General features: G+C 37.7%; 1 protein-coding gene across 1 annotated transcript in view; it reads left to right on the top strand.

Annotated features, from left to right (window-relative positions):
• ACSS3 (acyl-CoA synthetase short-chain family member 3) overlaps positions 1 to 6,409 on the top strand; it is a 304,234-nt gene that overhangs the window by 282,258 nt on the left and 15,567 nt on the right. The window lies entirely within an intron of this gene.

Genomic DNA, 6,409 nt, shown 5'->3' with positions numbered 1-6,409 from the left:
TGTGCGTAGTGGTTACTAATTGGGCTTCAAACCACAAGGTCAGCAGTTCGAAACTACCAGCTATTCTGCGGGAGAAAGATGAGGCTTTCTGCTCCCGTAAAGATTTATAGCCTTGGGAACCCTGTACAGGGTCGCTATGAGTCGGAACCAACTCCACGGCACATACAACAGCAACAATTGTTAGTGGAGTCCTGTGGTGCTGTGGGTGAGTGCGCTGGACTGCAAAGTTGGCTTGAACTTCAAGGGCAGTGGTTCAAGTTCACCAGCTGCTCCATGGCCGTCAAGTCCATTCTAATAGTGACCCTGTATAGAGTTTCTAGGCATGGTTAGTGGGTTTGAACTGCAGCTAGAGATGATTTAATGTATTTGGATAGGTGTGCATGGGTTATATGCAAATATTACATCACTGTATAGAAAAGATCTGAGCATCATTGGATTTTGATATCTGTAGGGTTTCTGAAAGCAATCCCTTGTAGCTATTGAGAATATATATATATATGTATATACACACACAGAGAAAGAAAGAACGTGAGTTGAGTCCAGGTGTGGTGCTGTGGGTTAATGTGCTAGACTTTATGAATAGCAGCAAAATGTTGTCAGATATAGTGCTAGAAGATGAAAAAATAATGAAACCGTAGCAGAACATTGTCAGATATAATGTCAGAAGATAACCTCCTCAAATTTGAAGGCAATCAAAATATGGCTGGGGAAGAGCTGCTTCTTCAAAGTGCAGTTGACCATATTGACATGAATGGAGCAGAGCTTTGGGGACCATCATTTGCTGATGTGGCAGTACTCAAAATGAGGAAAAATAGCTGCTAATATCCATTAATAATCAGACCCTTGAATGTACTGAGTATTAATCTAGGAAAATTGAAGTTGTCAAAAATGAAATTAAAAAGGTCAACATCCTAGGTTTTAGCATGGTATAAGCCATTTTGAATCAGACAATCATATGGTTTACTGTGCCAAGAATGAGAAATTGAAGAGCAATGGTGTCACACTCATAGTCAAAAATAACATTTCAAGATCTATCTTGAAGTACAATGCTGCCTATGATAGTATAATATTCATATGCCTACAAGGAAGACCATTTAATACAACCATGATTCAAATGTACACACCAACCACTAAAATCAGTGACTATGAAATTGAAGAATTCTACCAACTTATTTAGACTAAACTTGATCAAACATGCAATCAAGATTCATTGATTAATAACTGGTAACTAGAATGAGAAAGTTGGAAATGAAGAGAAAGGATCAATAGTTGGAAAATGTGGCCTTGATTATAGAAATGATGCTAGAAATTCCATGATAGAATTGTGCAAGACCAATGACTTCTTCATTGCAAATAACTATATTAAACGATATAAATGTCAACTGTACACCTGGACTTCACCAGGTGAAATACACAAGAGTTAAATTGAGTACAGTTGTAGAAAGAGATAGTGGAGAAAAGCTTAATGATATCAGCCAAATCCAGGCTAAGGTCCGACTGTGGATCAGAGCATCAATTGTTCATATGTAAATTCAGGCTGAAGCTGAAGAATATTAAAACAAGACCATGATAGCCAAAATATGACCTTGAATATATCCAACCTAAGTTTAGTACTTTCACATCTTCATTTCTCCCACTTTTTTGCTAAAGATAATTCAAAAGTGATAGTGATAGTTCATCAACAGGAAGCTGCCAGAAAATCAAGCTAAATTCAAAAGATGATGCAAAACAAGAGCTATCAGTGCTGACATCAGGTGGATCTTGGCTGAAAGGAGAGAATACCAGAAAGATGCTTAGTTTTGCTTTATTGATTATGGAAAACATTTGAACTGTGTGGATCATGACAAACTATGGACAATATTGTGAAAAATGGATATTCCAGAATACTTCATTGTGCTCACGAGACACATGAATAGAGCAAAGGGATACTAAATATTTTAAATCAGAAAATGTGTGTATCAGGGTTGTATCCTTTCACCATACTTATTCAGTCTGTATGCTGAGCAAATAATTCAAGAAGCTGAATTATATGAAAAAGGATGTGGCATCCAAATTGGAAGAAGACTCATTAACAACTTGAAATATTCAGATGATGTAATTAACCTTGCTTGCTGGAAATGCAGAGGACTTAAAGTACTTACTTCTGAAGATCAACAATTATAGCTTTCAGTATGGATTGCACCTCATTGTACAGAAAACAAAATCCTCACTATTGGAATAATAAATAACATCATGATAAATTGATAAAATATTGAAGTTGTCAAAGATTTAATTTTGTTTGATTCCACAATCAGCACTCATGGAAGCACTAGTCAAGAAATCAAATGACATATTGCACTAGGCAAACCTGCTGTACAAGACCTCTCTAAAATGTTAAAGAGCAAGGGATCAGTTTCAGGACTAAGGTGGGCTTCACCCAAGTCCAGGTATTTTTAATTACCTCATATGCATTTGAAAGTTGGACAAGGAATAAGCAAGATTGGAGAAGAACAGATGCATTTCAATTTACGTGTTGGAAAAAAGTACTGAAAGTTCTGCAGACTGCCAGAAGAACAAACAAATCTGGCTTGGATGCAGTGTAACCAGAATTCTCTTTAGAAGCCAGGATGGTGAGACTTTGTCTTTCACACTTCAGACACGTTATGAGAAGGGACCAGTCCCTGGAGAAGGACATTGTGCTTGTTAAAGTGAAGGGTCAGTGAAAAAGAAGAACCCCCCGCCCCAATGAGATGGATTGACATGGTGGTATCAACAATGAGTTCAAATGTAACAACTATTGTGAGGAAGGCATGGAACTTGGCAGTGTTTCATTCTGTTGTACGTAGGGTCACTGTGAGTCAGAAGTGACTCAACAAGATCTAACAGCAACAACAAAAGTTAAACCAACAATTTATTTTCTTAAAATGTTTATGTTCTCATTCATTAAGAGTATTGGTCCATACTTCTTGGGCTGTGGTTTACTTTGGATTTTTTATATCCATAATTGTTAATTTTATCTTTGTTGTGATAATAATTTTTTTCTGGGTATTTTGAATATGTTCTTATGAAATTCTGGATTCTATTTAAGAATTCTGGATTTTTGTTCTTGTTGTTTATCAGATGATCAATCCTGTTACAATCAGACTATTCATCTTGGCCCACATTGTGGAATGAGGAGCCAACGTCAGTGTATTTTTCAAACACTTTTCAGTGCTTTTATGACCTGTTTTACCTGTGATCCTCCCAGAAGCAAGTCTGAAAATTGAGCTTAGTGTTTAGAATATTTTCTGTGTGGATTTTAGTTGGATTAATGCTTGCAAGTTTGACCAAAACTTCATAAACAAGTGTTTGTTGTTGTTTAATCTCTCATTGTGAATTGAATGAGTGAAGGTTTACAGGGTAGATCATCAGTAGTACATTCCATAAATCATTGCAATGATTACAATCCCCTCCACACAAATTTAAAGCATCCTTTTCTCCAACTCCATCTTCTTCAGGTTCATCTCTTCATTTTCTGAAGCATCTTCTAGATTTCTCTCCTGTTGTTTTTCTTAGTAGAAAGTCAGTTGAGTTTCCCCAGTCTGTTACCAGGGTTCAGTCCTGCAGGGTTCCCCACAGAGTGTCCAAGGTAAAAGGCAAATCAAGAAGGCTCCACCCTCAGGGACTGTTTTGTACTCTAGTGAGGCGAGGAAGAAGCACTGATTATCTGCAGGTGTTCTTCTGGCTTAAGAAGCTCAGTGGTTAAAGACTGAGTGCTCTCTGACTGAGTGGCTGAACCCTTCTAGTGGTTCCTCAGCAAAAAGACCCAGCAATCTGCTTGCAGTGTAGAAATATTGGTGGTGGTGGTTATGTGCCATGGAATCATTTCTGACTCATAGGGACCCTGTACAGGGTTTCTGAGGTTGTAAATCTTTACGGGAGCAGAAAGCCTCATCTTTCTCCCACGGAACAGCTGGTAGTTTTGGACTGCTGACCTTGCAGTTCACAGCCCAATTCATAACCACCAGAGCTCCATAGAAATATCACGGTCTAGGAAAGTCAACGGGGCAGGTTTACTCTGTCACATGGTAAGTTGAAAGCTAAGTGGCACCTAATAACAAAATTAGCAATTCTTGGCGTAGGATAGGAGAGTCATCAGGACTCCATCCCATAGGATCCACTGTGAATTTACAGTAGAAGAAGCAAAGAATAGAGGTTTCTTGCCATTCATTTGACAAATGGTGTGGAATGTCCACAAAGTCACCTATGGCACTGTAGGTATGGAGTATGGGTTGGGGGAGGGGAAGCTGTTTCTTTGCTGCAGTATTATGATTGTTGCTAGGTTTCATCAAGTGAGTTCTCATTCATAGGCAGCTTCTGTACAACCCTTGGAAGCACTTCCTGATATTGCCTCACCCTCACAATCATTCTTATGCTTAAACCCATTGCTGCAGCCATGTGTCAATCCATCTCATTGAGGGTCTTCCTCCGTTTTGCTGTTACCAACTATCATGTCCTTTTCTAGGATCAGTTCCTCCTGATGACAAAGTCACCTTTGCTTGTAAGGAACATTCTTCTTTAAACAATCCATGATATATTTAATTTTCGTCATAATTGAAGTAAATGAATTATTCCATTTTCCTTATTCATTGTTCACTTTCTCATGCATATAAGGCCATTGAAAATACTATGGCTAAGTCACACACAACTTAGTCTTCAAAGAAACAGCTTTGCATTTGTAACACTTTCAAAAGATTTTTTGCATCAGATGTGCACAATGCATTATGTAGTTTGACCTCCAGACTGCTGCTTCCATGGGCATTGATTACAGATTCAAGTAAAATGAAATCCTTGACAACTTGATCTTTACTGTTTATTATGATGTTGCATATTGGTCCAGTTTAAGGATTTATGCTTTCTTTATGTTGAAGTATAATTCATATTGAAGGCTGTAGTCTTTTATCTTCATCAATAAGTACTTCAAGTTCTCTGCAGGTTTGGCTTTGGGCATACTCTAGTGCCTACACCAGAATACAAAACAAAGAAGCCATAACTCCAACAACAGCCATTCTACCCTGGATGCACCTGATCTGTTCTGATCTGGAAGCTAAGCAAGGTCAGGCCTGGTTAGTACTTTGGGTTAGAGACTGCCCAGGAATACCAGTGTTGCAGGTGTTTTACAAGGAGCTCTGGTAACATAATGGTTAGGAGTCAGGCTGCTAACCTCAAAGTCAGCAGTTTGAAACTACCAGCAGTTCTCAGGAGAAAGATAAGGCATTCTGCTCCTTTACATATGTACAACCTCGGAAACCCTATGTAGAGTCACTATGAGTCTGAAGGGATTCCATGGCACATCACCACCACCACCACCACCACAAAAAGTGATTATCAGTGAACTCACCATCAAGATGATGCTAGAATTTTGATAGTCTTTTGATAGTTTATATATTTTAGCCTGTTTTTGCTTAGGATCTTTAGTTTTAAAAATAAACAAAAACAAAAAGAATGCAAAAGCAGACAAACAAACAACAGCAGTAACACCAAAACAACAACAAGGAACTCACTACTAGGCTGTCGATTGAGTTCTCATGGAGTCTTCTGATAGTTGGTTTGTATATTTTATCTCAGGGTTTTTACTTGCAATTAGTGGCAGCGATGAAGTAGAATGTATTTACTTTCTCTCTTTCAGAATAAGAAACAGAATTGTTTTTAAACTGAATGAGACAAACTCTAAGTTAAATGAAAGAAAATGTGTTAAGTCATGCTACAATGAATGATATTAGAATGCACATTTTAAAGATTCACTTACTCTTCCTCTAATTAAAAAATAATCACCTTCTGTAAGTGAGAGAAAGATGAGTCTCTCTACTCTCATAAAGATTTACAGCTTCAGAAAACCTATAGAGGGTCACCATGAGTTGGAACAGACTCGATCTCACACTGGACCACAGGTCAGTTTGAACACAAGGTTGGTGGTTCAAATTCAGCAGCTGCTCCTTGGAAACCCTATACAGGGTCACTGTGAGTCAGAACAGACTCCATGGTCCTTAACAACAGCTATAAGGAGTCAGAATTGACTCGACCTCACACAGCAGCAGTAGCACTTTCTCTAAAGCTGTTCTTATCTTCAGCCCAAAATTAACAGTTGAACACTTCTTGTCACGATAGTTTTTGTTATCCATCCTTGTAACATTGATTTTTCAGTAAATGTGATATTGCTTGAGCAAAAATACATATATATATATATATGCTATATTGGGATATGTGACCTGGGAGCTGTTATAATATTATCTTGTTTGTTTGTTTGCCTTCACAGAAACATATACATATATTTATATATTTTCCATTACATTCCTTGTTTCACTTTTTTTTTTTTTTTTATGTTTTCTTCTTATTTATGTGTTGGTTTACATGGGAGAACATTAGTTTTACATTCATTGTATAGTATATC

This window comes from Chrysochloris asiatica, unplaced genomic scaffold (genome assembly GCF_000296735.1).
Source record: "Chrysochloris asiatica unplaced genomic scaffold, ChrAsi1.0 scaffold00175, whole genome shotgun sequence".
NCBI classification, from domain to species: domain Eukaryota; kingdom Metazoa; phylum Chordata; class Mammalia; order Afrosoricida; family Chrysochloridae; genus Chrysochloris; species Chrysochloris asiatica.
This window is presented reverse-complemented; position numbering and strand designations above follow the sequence as displayed.